Source organism: Brassica napus, chromosome C7 (genome assembly GCF_020379485.1).
Source record: "Brassica napus cultivar Da-Ae chromosome C7, Da-Ae, whole genome shotgun sequence".
In the NCBI taxonomy this organism is placed as follows: domain Eukaryota; kingdom Viridiplantae; phylum Streptophyta; class Magnoliopsida; order Brassicales; family Brassicaceae; genus Brassica; species Brassica napus.
In genome coordinates, this window is record NC_063450.1 from 234,746 (window position 1) to 247,817 (window position 13,072).

At 38.2% G+C, this 13,072-nt stretch overlaps 1 pseudogene; it reads left to right on the forward strand.

Moving 5' to 3' along the window:
• Positions 1-1,222: 1,222 nt before the first annotated feature.
• LOC125589902 lies at positions 1,223-7,489 on the forward strand (annotated as a pseudogene).
• Positions 7,490-13,072: the final 5,583 nt, after the last annotated feature.

Here is a 13,072-nt window from a genome sequence, read left to right on the forward strand (position 1 = left end):
TTCAGCAGCCAAAAGGGTACGAAGTGTTGGGAGAGGAGGACAAGGTGTACAAACTCCACAAGGCATTGTATGGCTTGAAACAAGCGCCAAGGGCTTGGTTTAGTCGTATTGAAGAATATTTTGTCAAGAACGGGTTTGAGAAGTCACAGAATGAGGAGACTCTGTTCCTGAAAACAGAAAACGGTGATACATTGATTGTGAGTGTTTATGTTGATGATCTTATCTACACAGGGAGCAGCCTCAAGATGATGGACGAGTTCAAGAAATCAATGCAAAGAGAATTTGATATGACCGAACTAGGTAAGATGAGATACTTTTTGGGTTTCGAAGTTCTGCAAACATCAAGCGGCATTCATATTTGTCAATCAAAGTATGCTCTTGAGATACTGAGACGGTTTGACATGGAGAATTGCAACTCCGTTAGAAATCCAATGGTTCCAGGGAGTAAGATCGATGCTGATGATGGAGGAGAACGAGTTGATGAGACTTTCTATAAGCAAATCATTGGTAGTCTCATGTATATTACCAATACCAGACCAGACTTGCAATTCTCAGTAAGTCTTCTGAGTCGGTTCATGTCAAAACCCACGCAACTTCATGTTCAAGCTGCAAAGAAAGTCTTAAGGTACTTAAGAGGGACTCTGGATTACGGAATCTGGTACAAGAGAGGAGGAAGTGGAGAGCTGCAGGTTTACACTGATAGTGATTTCGCTGGAGACGTTGAAAGCCGAAAGAGTACTTCAGGTTATGCCTTTCTTATGGACGATGCAGCAGTCGCTTGGCTTTCTAAAAAACAACCAATTGTTACTCTCTCAACTACAGAAGCTGAATATGTTGCAGCATCAGTTTGCGCGTGTCAAGTAGTCTGGTTCAAAAGGGTGTTGGAGGAACTGGGACATCGTGTGAAAGAAGGCACTGTGATATGGTGTGACAATACTTCGACGATTAAACTATCTAAGAACCCAGTGTTTCATGGGAGGCGTAAACACATTGGAGTACGTTTTCACTTCCTGAGAGAGTTGGTTAATAATGGAGAGATATGTTTGGAGCACTGTGAGTCACATGAGCAAGTGGCAGACATTTTAACAAAACCATTGCGACGAGAAGTATTTGAGGACTTGAGAGACAAACTTGAAATTTGCTCTGCAGCGAGTAAGCTAAGTCTTGTGAACCAAGCTTAGTTTAGGGAGGGTTTGTTGGAGCAAATGGAAGTACGAGAATCATGGAGATGATAGAGTTTGAGTTGGTCATTATCGGTTTTGTTTTGGTGTTTATCTTGTCGAGTCTTGAGGCTCAAGTCTTGTTAGTAGTTATCCTATTTTAATAGCTTAAGGTTTCGGAGTTATCTATTGAGTTGTAAGGATATATAAAGCCATGTGTTTTCTATGAATAATAGAGAGGTTTTCATATTTCGTAGCAGAGCTTTATACTTTACAAAGACTTGTCTCTCTTCGGGTCTCGTCAAACCCCTTATAAACCCCAAGCTCGCTTCCCCAAAGCTCAAGAAACTCAAACAGCCACGATTCCGTCTCGAGATCCCAATACTCGACAACGACTCACCTTCCTCTCTCTCTCGCAGCTCGCGTTTCCATCTTTAGCGACATGCCCACCTCGAGACGAGGCTCCAACGTCGTCAAGTTTCTCTTCCTCTGGCCAGACCCTTCTTTCGTGGAACCTGCAGTCAAAGCTGTCCGCTCTCCGACAACGCCAACCACATCGCAATGTCTCCAGTTTCAGACTCCGTCAACAGAGCTCTGAGATCTGCTGACGTGGCGGTTTTCATGGCTCCCGAGAGATCGCAGCTGAAGGATGTGAGGATATCTACAGAAGGTTTCGCCATGAAGCCTGTGGTGATGATCAATCCGAGATGGTTGTTCGAGGAAGACAAGAGTGACTTCATTGGTTCCTTCGATGTGATTTGATTTAAGCGTTTACTGGTTTAGAAGTGAGAGGGATACTGAGCAAGAGAAAAGGAGTTATCTTTAAGTGTGTGAGAGACAGTTTTGTGACTTGTGAGTGAGGAGAAATGAAACGTTCTCATTGAAGAAGAAGAAGGGGATGGGGCTTTGAAAGTTGTCTCGCAGTTCAAAGCTAGGCCGTCAATGGAGGAAGTTGAGCTTGTTTTGTATAACTTGATGGCTATGAACTCACCTATCACCAAAATCAGCTAAGTTTCGTAAGGATTTGGTTTCTAATATCGCTGGGAAGAAGTAGTTGATTAGTGAGAATTTTGTAGTGTATTCTTGTTCTGTTTTCACTTTCCATGGAATTAAGAGATAATCATGTTGGTGTTTTTGATAAAGAAAACGTAAACTTATTGAAGTTATTTAACCATCCTAGAACAGGCCTTGAGAGAATGTTGATGTGTATTGAATGCTATCTGATGTTGCTCAATCCTCCTTAGCTTATATTTCCACATATGACTTGTTTCTTCCAATCATAAAACATTTGCTTTCGTCCTTTGTTGCATTCTTGCTACGCCTTTTGACGTACTTATATGCTTAGGATGCAAAAAAAAAAAAAAACATAAAATTACTCAACAAATCTTTGTTTCTTGCAGGAAATCAAATCAAAGATCTAAATGTTATCTAGCGAAAACCATCGAGTGAACAGTCATTTTTAAACATTTCAGTTGCGGTGAGTCAGCTATGTTTTGCAATTTGCAAAGTGGAGAGATGAAGAGAATTCTCTGCGGCGTGAATGTGTGCAAAGATTGATGAAGTTCTCTGCTAACTTTGAGATATAGACTATCTCTTCATCTGTTAACTTCCTCATAAACTTTGCTGGATTCCCTCCCCAGACATGCCACATGAATTGATAACTTGTACATATGTCTCCTTGGAAATAATATATTCTCAAGTTGAATGTTGAATAAAGTCCTAACAACACTATGAATCCGTTTAATTCTTAATCGAACAGGTTGAAAACAAAAGAACCATCTATTACTCCAGTCACCTTAGTTTTAGATACAAAAGTGGTTTCCAGATTTAGACAAGTGAAATACGAATAGTAGGCATAGCATTTCAGTGAGGAACAGTGTATCAACTGAAATGTTAATCAAAGACACAGGGAGTCTACTTTACAAAAAATTCAAAAGTACGTTCTTCATTGGTCAGCCAAAGTATTACTGTCTAAAAAAACATTTGACAAAAAATAATAAAAAACGTACTCAGGTAAAATGCATAACACATGTAAAAAGTGCGCATATCACATGTTAAAATAATAATTTTAAAAATATTTATGTAAATTGTGCAGCCGTTATATACATAGATTTAATATGATGATTACACTTAGTAATTCTTGGTAATTTTCAAGGTAGTAGTAATACTAGCTTACACATAGTAATATTTTGGAAAATTTTAGATTTTATTAGTAAAACCATGTCTAAATGAAATATTTTGTAGTAAAACAAATGATTTTATACAATTAATATCATTAACGAAGAATATTACATAAACAATTTACGAAAAATAAGTATTTTTATAGATTTGTTTTACTATAGTCTTACGATTCACACAACAACCATGAAAGTTAAGAAATTATTTTGGGAAAATGATAAGTATTCTTAAAACTATAGAAAATAATCATCTAAATAATTTTAATAGTCTTATTTACTATATATATAGTCTACTAATAGATAATATATGAGTTATATATGTTAAAAATATACGTACTACTTGCAATATATAATAAAACCAAGTAATAAAACCAAGTAATCCTAGTAGTCCGAATCACACATAATAAACTCTATAATCCTAGTAGTCCGAATTACACACAATAAACCTAGTATTCCCAGTAGTCCGATTACACACTTAAACCCAATAATTCTAGCAGTCCGAGTACACACAATACGACCTATCATATTCAACGACCATATTAAAAGTTCTGCAAAAAAGAACATAATAAACCTATACCCCAGTAAACACAATTTTAAAACTCATTTTAAATCTTCCGAATTTCTCAATAAATCTTACATTATTTACATTACCCAAGATTTACAGCTCATTTTAATGATATTCATGATAGTTCTTTTTTTTAAAACGGATATAATAAATATAAAACCCAGAAAAACATCTTTAAAACTCGTTTCCAATCTTTCGAAATTCTTAATAAATCTTACATTATTTACATTACCCAAGATGTACAGTTCATTTTAATGATATTCTAGTATTTGTTTTGAAAAAAAATGGATATAATAAATCTAAACCAAGAAAAAACATTTTTAAAAATCGTATTCAATCTTCTGAAATTCTCAGTAAATCTTATATTATTTACATCACCCAAGATGTTCAGTTCATTTAATGATATTCTAGATATTTTTTTTAAACGGATATAAAAAAAAATTAAAACCCAGAAAAACAGTTTTAAAACTCGTTTTAAATTTTCCAAAATTCTCAGCAAATCTTACATTATTTACATTACCCAAGATATACAATTCAGTTTAATGATATTTTAGATTTTTTTTAAATGGATATAAAAAATCTAAAACCCAGAATTTTTTTTTTTAAAAGTGTTTTTCAATCTTCTGAAATTATCAATAAATGTTACATTATTTACATCACCCAAGATGTACAGTTCATTTAATGATATTATAGATATTTTTTTAAACGGATATAATAAATCTAAAACCCAAAAAAAAGTTTAAAACTCGTTTTAAATTTTCCAAAATTCTCAGCAAATCTTACATTATTTACATTACCCAAAATGTACAGTTCATTTTAATGATATTCTAGATTTTTTTTTAAAACGGACATAATAAATCTAAAACCGAGAGAAAAACAGTTTTAAAAGTTGTTTTCAGTCTTCCAAAATTCTCAATAAATCTTGCATTATTTACATTACCCAAGATGTACAGTTCATTTAATGATATTCTAGATATTTTTTTAAACGGATATAATAAATCATCCATAAAAATAGTTTTAAAACTCATTTTCAATCTTCCGAAATTCACAGTAAGTCTCCATTATTTACATTACCCAAGATATACAGTACATTTTAATGATATTCTAGATAATATTTTCTTAAAATAGATATAATAAATCTAAAACCCAAAAACAGTTTTAAACTTGTTTTCGATCTCTCAAATTCTTAGCAAATATTTTATTTTTTACATTATTTTAATATACGTAGAATTTTAAAGCTATTTTACAATAAATTTCATAAAAATGACATATATTATATGTTTTATGAAGTTTCAGTTATTTTAATAGAGAAAAAAGAGGTAACAAAACAAAAAAAAGAAATGGAAGAGTTTTCATTGGTTAAAATTTGCTGTATGACCTAGTTGATTTTTGATATATTAATATAAATTTAATTCATGGTTAATGAGGTGATATATTTATTATATAAAAATAGAAGGCTATTTTGGAGATTACAAGGAGAGAAGGGTAGTGAGAAAAGAGGAGGGACAAGGAGAATGATTTTTTTTCTAATAAGGGCATATTGAGTTACTCTCCTATATTTGAACATATTTTCTTTATTAAGACCATAAAATAAATAGTAAATTCATTTAAAAATAAAATATACGAACCCGACGCTAGACCACTAGTATATATATATACTAGGGCCGGCCCGCCCTACGGGCGGGATGATAATTTGAAAATAATGTAAGCCAGATTTTGATCCGCGTTTTGCAAGCGCTGAATATTTTATGATGACAAATTCTACATCTTAATAAATATTTTATTAATTTTTAAGAATTTTTGTATTTAAAATATTTTTGCATTTAAATCAGTGTTTTTAAATTTGATCCGAACCCACAGTCAAACCGATTAATCCGGTGGTTCGATAATTCAATTTAGGTTATTAAAAATATCCATATTTAAAAAATCACGAAAACCCGAAACTAAATCGATTGAACCGATAGATGGCCAATATGAAATATAATTTGATTTAAATTGTTATAGTTTCATAATTTGTCATCTTTTAATCCAAAAGATTATATGTATTTTCGTTTTTTTATAAATTATTTGAATTTTTCCATTATTTAATTTATCTAAATAATTTGAGAGAAAATTGTTAAAAATTATAAAAAAAGCTGAAATATTAGTTAAACATAAATATTAACATCTAATTAACACACTAAATACATATTAGAGACTCTGTATTTGAAACCAATTATTAAATAACAGAGTAAAGGGTCTCAAACTATTAGTATTTGTATTTCTGAAAACGATGTCTTCGTATAAAGCTCAGAAGGGCTGGACATCAGATTGGTTGTTGTTCCTGCGATGAAAGTGATTTGGTCAATGTATTTTTTTTTTAAATCGGACCAGAGATAGCAGAAGAACGTATCCAAATTGATACTAACCCTATGTGTCTCCGCGGCCCTGTATATACACTGGTTGCTGTCACTGTGAGTCATGAGGTGTTCTAAGTCAGCAGTGCAGAGCAATGGTGTGGTTAGTTTCTGTAAACGAAATCAGAATGATATTTAGTGAATTTATGACTGATATCTAACTCTGAAACTTCGCATGAAGCATTAGCAGATGCTGCATATCCTAACTTCCTCCAGAACTATCGAAGCAAGTAGTACTTAAAAGAGAGAGTTGTCTTGACACCTACAAATAATACTGTTCATGAGGTGAACGCCTATCTCCTCTCCAAAGTCCCATCAAATGCTAAAGTGTATTTAAGCTCTGATTCCATTGAGTTAGAAGTTACACAAGATGATGACAAAACACTAAAGATGATGAATCTTGAAATCTCAGTTAAAAATATAACTTAACTCACTAATCAGTGTCATGTTGCTCATATATCCTATAAAACTGGTATCCGAAGCAAAAGCCTTGGGTAACCAAATAAAAAACTGTTAAAAATAAATTAATTCGTAAATTACATTTAAAATGTTTAGTTTATTATATCTATAATGAAAGTTAGACTACATTGACTACTTTGTTACTCTATTACGTCTTTTCTTTTGTTTTTGAATGAATTGAGATTTTTAGTTTCTCGTATAGATTTTCTTTTAAACATATTGATTCAAAACTAACCAATCCCAATGTGCTAAACTTTAAACAAACCATTTAATCTATAATATATTTTTTGTCATATAAACATATAGTATACATGCAAACTTTGTATTATACGTATATATTAAATAGCACAACAAATTTCTTCCTGCTTACATTTTTTTTTTGTTAAAGTACTTTTTATTCCTTTTGTGTTTTTAATAACTCGTTAGATTTCGGTATGCCACATACTTTAGCGAATGGTGAGTTTCCTACAAACTAAAATAAAATGAATTGGTTTTCAAAATATTTGGTATTAGTATAGATTATATTATTACATTTCATTATTTAGATGTGATAAAATCATAATGAAAACATTTATAAATTTATAGATCTTATGTTTTACTGCTATATAAAAATTTATAACGGTTATAAGATATATTATGTGTTATACTACTAATTCATTTTAAAAGTTAATATTATTCTCTTAGCAAAGATTACTATTTGTGTGTATTAGTTAGAGACTTTTTTTTGGGCCACTGAGACAATATTCACTGAGACGATATTTGTTCACCAATCCCTCGACATACAAGACCTATGAAAGATAACACGTAGTTCGTTTCATAAAATACTCGATTTAATATTTTCTTATAAAATATTATTAGTTTTATAAAATATTTGTTATAAAGTGGTTTTATTGTATGATAGATTTATTCCAGTTACCAAAAAAGAATAGGAAAAAATATAGATTTATTCATCAAATCGTTCTTCTTCCTTAATTTGTTTTTATTTTCTTCTTCGCTTTCTTTTCGACTTCTGCAATTTTCTTTTTTCAATTTCTTCAGATCTTTTCTTAACTTCTTCATATATTTTTTTTTTTTTTGAAAAAATTCAGATTTTTCTTTATGCTTTGACGTTTACTTTAATTTCTTTTAATATATTGTTTCTTTTCTTTCATTGATCATACATCCTTTGCTTTTAAATCCAATAGTTGCATTAACTTCTGGGATCTTTGACTTTTTTTCTTCCCAACACACTCATTTTCTCGTCTTCGCCTTTTTTCTATCCTTGACTTATTTTTTCCTTTTCATTTGCATGTTTCAGATCTGACTTCTTGGAGAAGAACGTGGAGAACCATTTACACATCACCACCGACACTGTTTACATTTACCATATTTGCAACTGAGCACTGTCAATTGTTCCGGCCACCACCGTTGTCATTTCTTCCACCATCGCCATTATTGTCATATCTTCTTCTACCGACATAAGTATTCTATATTTAGATTTATTATAATTTCTGTTTATTTTCGTCTGTAATATTTTAATGATTTAAAATTGGTTTATATTTTCTACTTTATTATTTTGTTAAGATTAGAATTTGGCCCAATTTAACAAAGTAGCCCAATATGTATAAGTCTCGAATATAAATTTGGAGTTAATTCTTAGTGGACTGGACTTTATAAACTAAAATAATGACAACAAAAAAAACGAAAACCCAGACGGAACACAAACAAAAATAAATGAAACGCATCGTTTTTGTGAAAGGGGACAGGTGTCGCTTCTAGGATGCACGATTTTCCACGTGGCATCATAGGAGGATCACCAACATCTTTATATATATATAGATATGTCATCATCAGTTTTGAAAATCCAGTATTAAACGAAACTGATGAGATTCATGAATTTGTAATTAATTTGGCAAATTAGATTGAAATTTATGTGGTATTACCATCACCATTACTTGATGTTTTTCGTAAATGTAAGAGAGAAGTAAAAAAGTTGGTTATATATATATTTTTGGTCAACGTATGAATGTTATAAAGTTGACATAGATTTGAATGTGCTATCATATGCATTATGCATAGATCTCGGTTTAATTAACAACTGATTATATATTTTCTTGGATGTTTGATCGGAAAACGGTAATAATGTGGGTTTAACAAAAACGTCTTATTTATGGTCGGAGAAAACGTTCAGTCGGTTACAAGAGAAATGAAGAGAATGCGACAAAGAGGAAGCCGGTGGCTCGATGAGCTACCGGAAAAGTATAACTAACGGCGAGATGAAGCAAAGGTGAAAACCCTAATCTAGCCACCAAGTGTTAGTCAATGATTTCGGATCCTTCTCTCGTTGTTTCCTCTTTCCCTTATATAGTCGTCCTGATGTTTCGTCCTTGACCTAATTTACGCCATCTTGGTGGGCCTCCTCTGCTGGGCCGAAAAGCCCGTAGGCGTCCGAGCAGCCGCTGAGCCGAATATACTTCAGTCGACGATGATCGACTAAAAGTACTCAAGAGTCAAGCCGAGAGACCTGACTCTTGAGCCGACCGATCGAGCCATCGCTCTACCTAGTCCGGGCCAGGCCTTTCTATTCTTCGGACCTTGTGGGGTGGTCAAATCCATCCTCTACAGTAAGTCCCCCCAGTCCATTAGTGAGCGAAGTGCTTTCTGGCTCGTGATGGATTCTAAGGTTTGAAGGTTTGAGGGAATAGAAGGCCTGTCGGAAGGTTGGAGCGGTTGGTCGATGAGTCGCACAGCGTCGTTCTCTCGGAGGCGAGCAGTAGAGGCTTTATCGCTCCTTTTGGTCGTTGTGTCGCAGGGAAGGTTCTGGAATATTTCCACTTGAGGCCGATTAGTCGCGGATATTCAGGTCCCGACTGACATGTCTAGATTAACCGTTGGTTTATTCTGATTTTAAGATGACCGACGTCCGATTTAGACGAGAAGCTGAACCATCGTGAGGGTTCGCTGGACATTTGGGAGAGTTTCGAGGCCCAAATGGGCCCGTTTGAATTTAATGATGATGCCTCGAGTTTCCCCCTTTCTCTTCCTTTCATAACATGTCGAGAAGCGGAATGGTCGCGAGGGTCCGCTGGGTTTCTTGGGTGGATTTCGAGGCCCGTTTAGGCCCGAATAGACCTAATGATAGCGCCTCGAGTTCCCCCCCTCTCTTTTCCTTATAAATACGCGGACCCTCTCTCATTTCTTCAAGTTTTTCTCCGCGATCAAATGTACTTTCTCTCTCTTTCCTTTATCTCTCTAAGCATTGTTAGATTCATTCGAAGCATTCTTCACCGTTCCGTTCCGCGATGTCGTCGGGTCAGAGGCTATCGAGGCAGCAGAAGGGGAAGGCAGTCGCAGCGGCGTCGAATCCGATGAGAAATCCCGACGGGGATCGTGTCGGAGATCCGGAGGCGATTCATTGCGCGGCGATGATGGACACGGCGAATCTATCTCGTTCTCAGAGGCTTCTGGTCGCGGATGCTACGAGACTCGCGAGAGAAGGAAGTGAGAACGTCGTTGCGAGAGATGCAATGGAATGTTCGAGAGACGGGGCAGAGCGGGGCGATGCCTGTTGACTCTGTCACCCTGAGAGCTCGACCTGCGGAGGGCGGTCCCTCGGAGGATGATGATTCTGAGGCCGAGTTATTCCCGACTACCTTTTACCCCGAAGGAATTTTCGAAGAGCTTCCTCAACTTCATCCCGACTTATTGCGTCCTGCCTTCTTGGCCGGTCAGGACTGGGAGGGCGTAGAGAAGACGAAGTCGACTCCGGGAAGTGTGAAGTGGGTTCTTCGGGCTGCGGGTGCCGTAGGCGTGACCTTCCTTGTGCCTACGGAAGCGCATAGACCCTGGTCTACTCCGATGGGGTACCAGACGGTGTACAAATCCTATTTTCAGGAAGACACTCGTTGCTGGTTCCCCATCCCGCGACTGATCACAGCATACGCCAGACATCGAGATCTCGCAATCAGTCAGCTGCTGAATGGCTCGCTGCGACTAGCGGTCATTTTGTCGGTTTTAGCGGAGCAGATCGATATGCCGATGAGCGTTAGGTCGTTCGAGGAGATGATCTCGATAACCGATATGAAGGATGGCACTTACTCGGTGAAGATGCGACCAAACTGCAATGTGTGTGCCGGTCATCCGAATAAGACGCATAACTGGCAGCGTTCCTACTTCTTCCTTAAGTCTGATAGCTCGGCCTTCGAGGAGCCTCTCCAAGATGATTATCGAGTTCTTTGGAACCGTTCTTGCGGTAGAATATCCTGTCGCGAACCGTAAGCGATTTGTCGATTCTAACCATGCATTTTTTTTGCTTTGTATGCATTCGGCCATCCTACCTCTCCAGTTTATCCCGAAGATCTCCGTTGTGAAGATCCGTGAGCTTAAAGATCGAATCGCTCGAAGTACATTCTCTCGCAGCTCTAGACTGTGTTCTTTTAGTCGCAAGGTTTATTTGTCGCGTCGTGACCCTTCTGCCTTATGTTTTCAGGAGAGTGGAGATCCGATCTTCCGACCGTTCTTCCTATTCGCACTAAGCGACTAGACATCTTCCCGAGAGACACCCAGAAACAAGTTTCCGAGGCAAAGAGGATGGGTACTCTTCCTGATTTGAGCGCGATAATAGCGGCCCAGCTGGGGCTGACTAGCGGGGAAGGACCCTCGATGACGGTTCCTCGTGCTGGCGAGGTTTTCCCTTCCGATGCCAGAAGTGCGGGGAAGGGCAAGAAAAGGAAAAGAGGCGACGGCTCGGGAGTCGAGAGGAGTACTTAGGAGACGAGTGACGTCCCACCTTCTGGTGAACCCCAGAAGAAGAAAAAGAAGAGAAGGACAAAGAAGAAGTCCGCCGGCGAGTAGTCGGAGAATGCTGACAAGCCGATCGAGCAAGAGGAGGAGGATGCTCGAGAAGAAGAACTTCAGCCCGAAGAGGGGCTTCTGAGGCTAAAGTCTCGGGGGGACGGGAATGATGAGGAGGGAGTAAGTGAAGGGGAGGACCTTGAGACTTCTCTTAATGCCGCCCGCTCGGGTGGTTCTGAGGAAGATAGCGAAGGGTCGCCACTCCTGATAAGGAGGGGAAATGACGAAGACAATGACGAGAGGCGGTCTCCTGTTCTGATGTCTCCTCGCGAGAGAACTCCAGTTCCCGTCGGGGGAGGGGCCTTCCAGACCGGTACTTCTTCCCGCAGCGCCGCTATCCTAAGTAGGGCATCTGGATTCAGCTTTCCCGACAAGGTCAACTTCCACTACGAGGGACCGGCTCCCTTAGTGTACGTTCCAGAGAAATGTGGAGAGATTCTCTGTCAATTAAGAGGGAGGGCGAAACTCTTCCCGCTGTGAAAGACCTTATCTTCAGGAGTGAATACGAAGAAGCTGCGAGGGCCAAACTGCTGGTAAACGGCTTGGTCCTCTTATTTTTAAAATTCCTTGACTCCTAACTTCTCACGATTTCCATTGTGTCGCGTGTTCAGGGTGATAGCACGATGAATGTCGTGATTGATAAATACGACACGGCCCTTAAAGGAGCCTTGGACGAGCTCGAGCTGGCCAAGAAAGAGTTTGCTGAGAAGGAGGAGGTTTCCGCTCGTCAACTGAACGAGTCAAGGGCCAATCTGCAGAAGCTCAACGGGATGATGACCCGCACCGTTACTCGACGCGATGAGTTTAAAGCCGCGCTGGAATCATCTCGAAGAGTCATCCGCGAGCTTGAACAGAAGAATGCTGATCTCGAGAGCGAGAGGGCTTCGCTCGCTGCCACGCACGAGCGAGAGATGAGACGTCTGAGGGACTCCAGAATTTTGGAGGTGACGAGAGAAAGGGGGAGAGTTGAGGCGGAAATGACCGCCAAGGCTAATCGTTGCTTCGCCAAGATTCGTTCTCGAGAGGATCGTCGGGGTCCTTACGACGAGGCTCGGTTACTCCACAGCCAAGCCTTTGGGACTAGGAAGTGCCTCGAGGCCTTGAAAGGAGCTGGGAACGACATACCGCAAGCTTCTATTGATATGTTCGTCGAGCACGAGAGAAAGTACGAACAAGAGGCTGAGAAGCTTAGGGTTGTTGAAATTCCCGAAGGCGATCTCAGACTTTCTCCTCTCGTGTTAGAGTCTCAGTTCGTGGATGCTCGGATTCTGGCGGGTCTCGACCCGTATGGTTCCAATGCTGGCTTAATTGACCCAGAGACCGCGGTGAATCTGCATGTCTCGCCTACTCATCCGATCGGAGAAAGGTGCGAGGATCCGACGCTTCCTATTGAAAACCCTTCGACAGTTCTTGAGGAAGGAGTGCCTGGTCGAGGAGCTCGAGTCGATGGAGATAACGGTCCTGTCCTCGTGCTTTCGGACA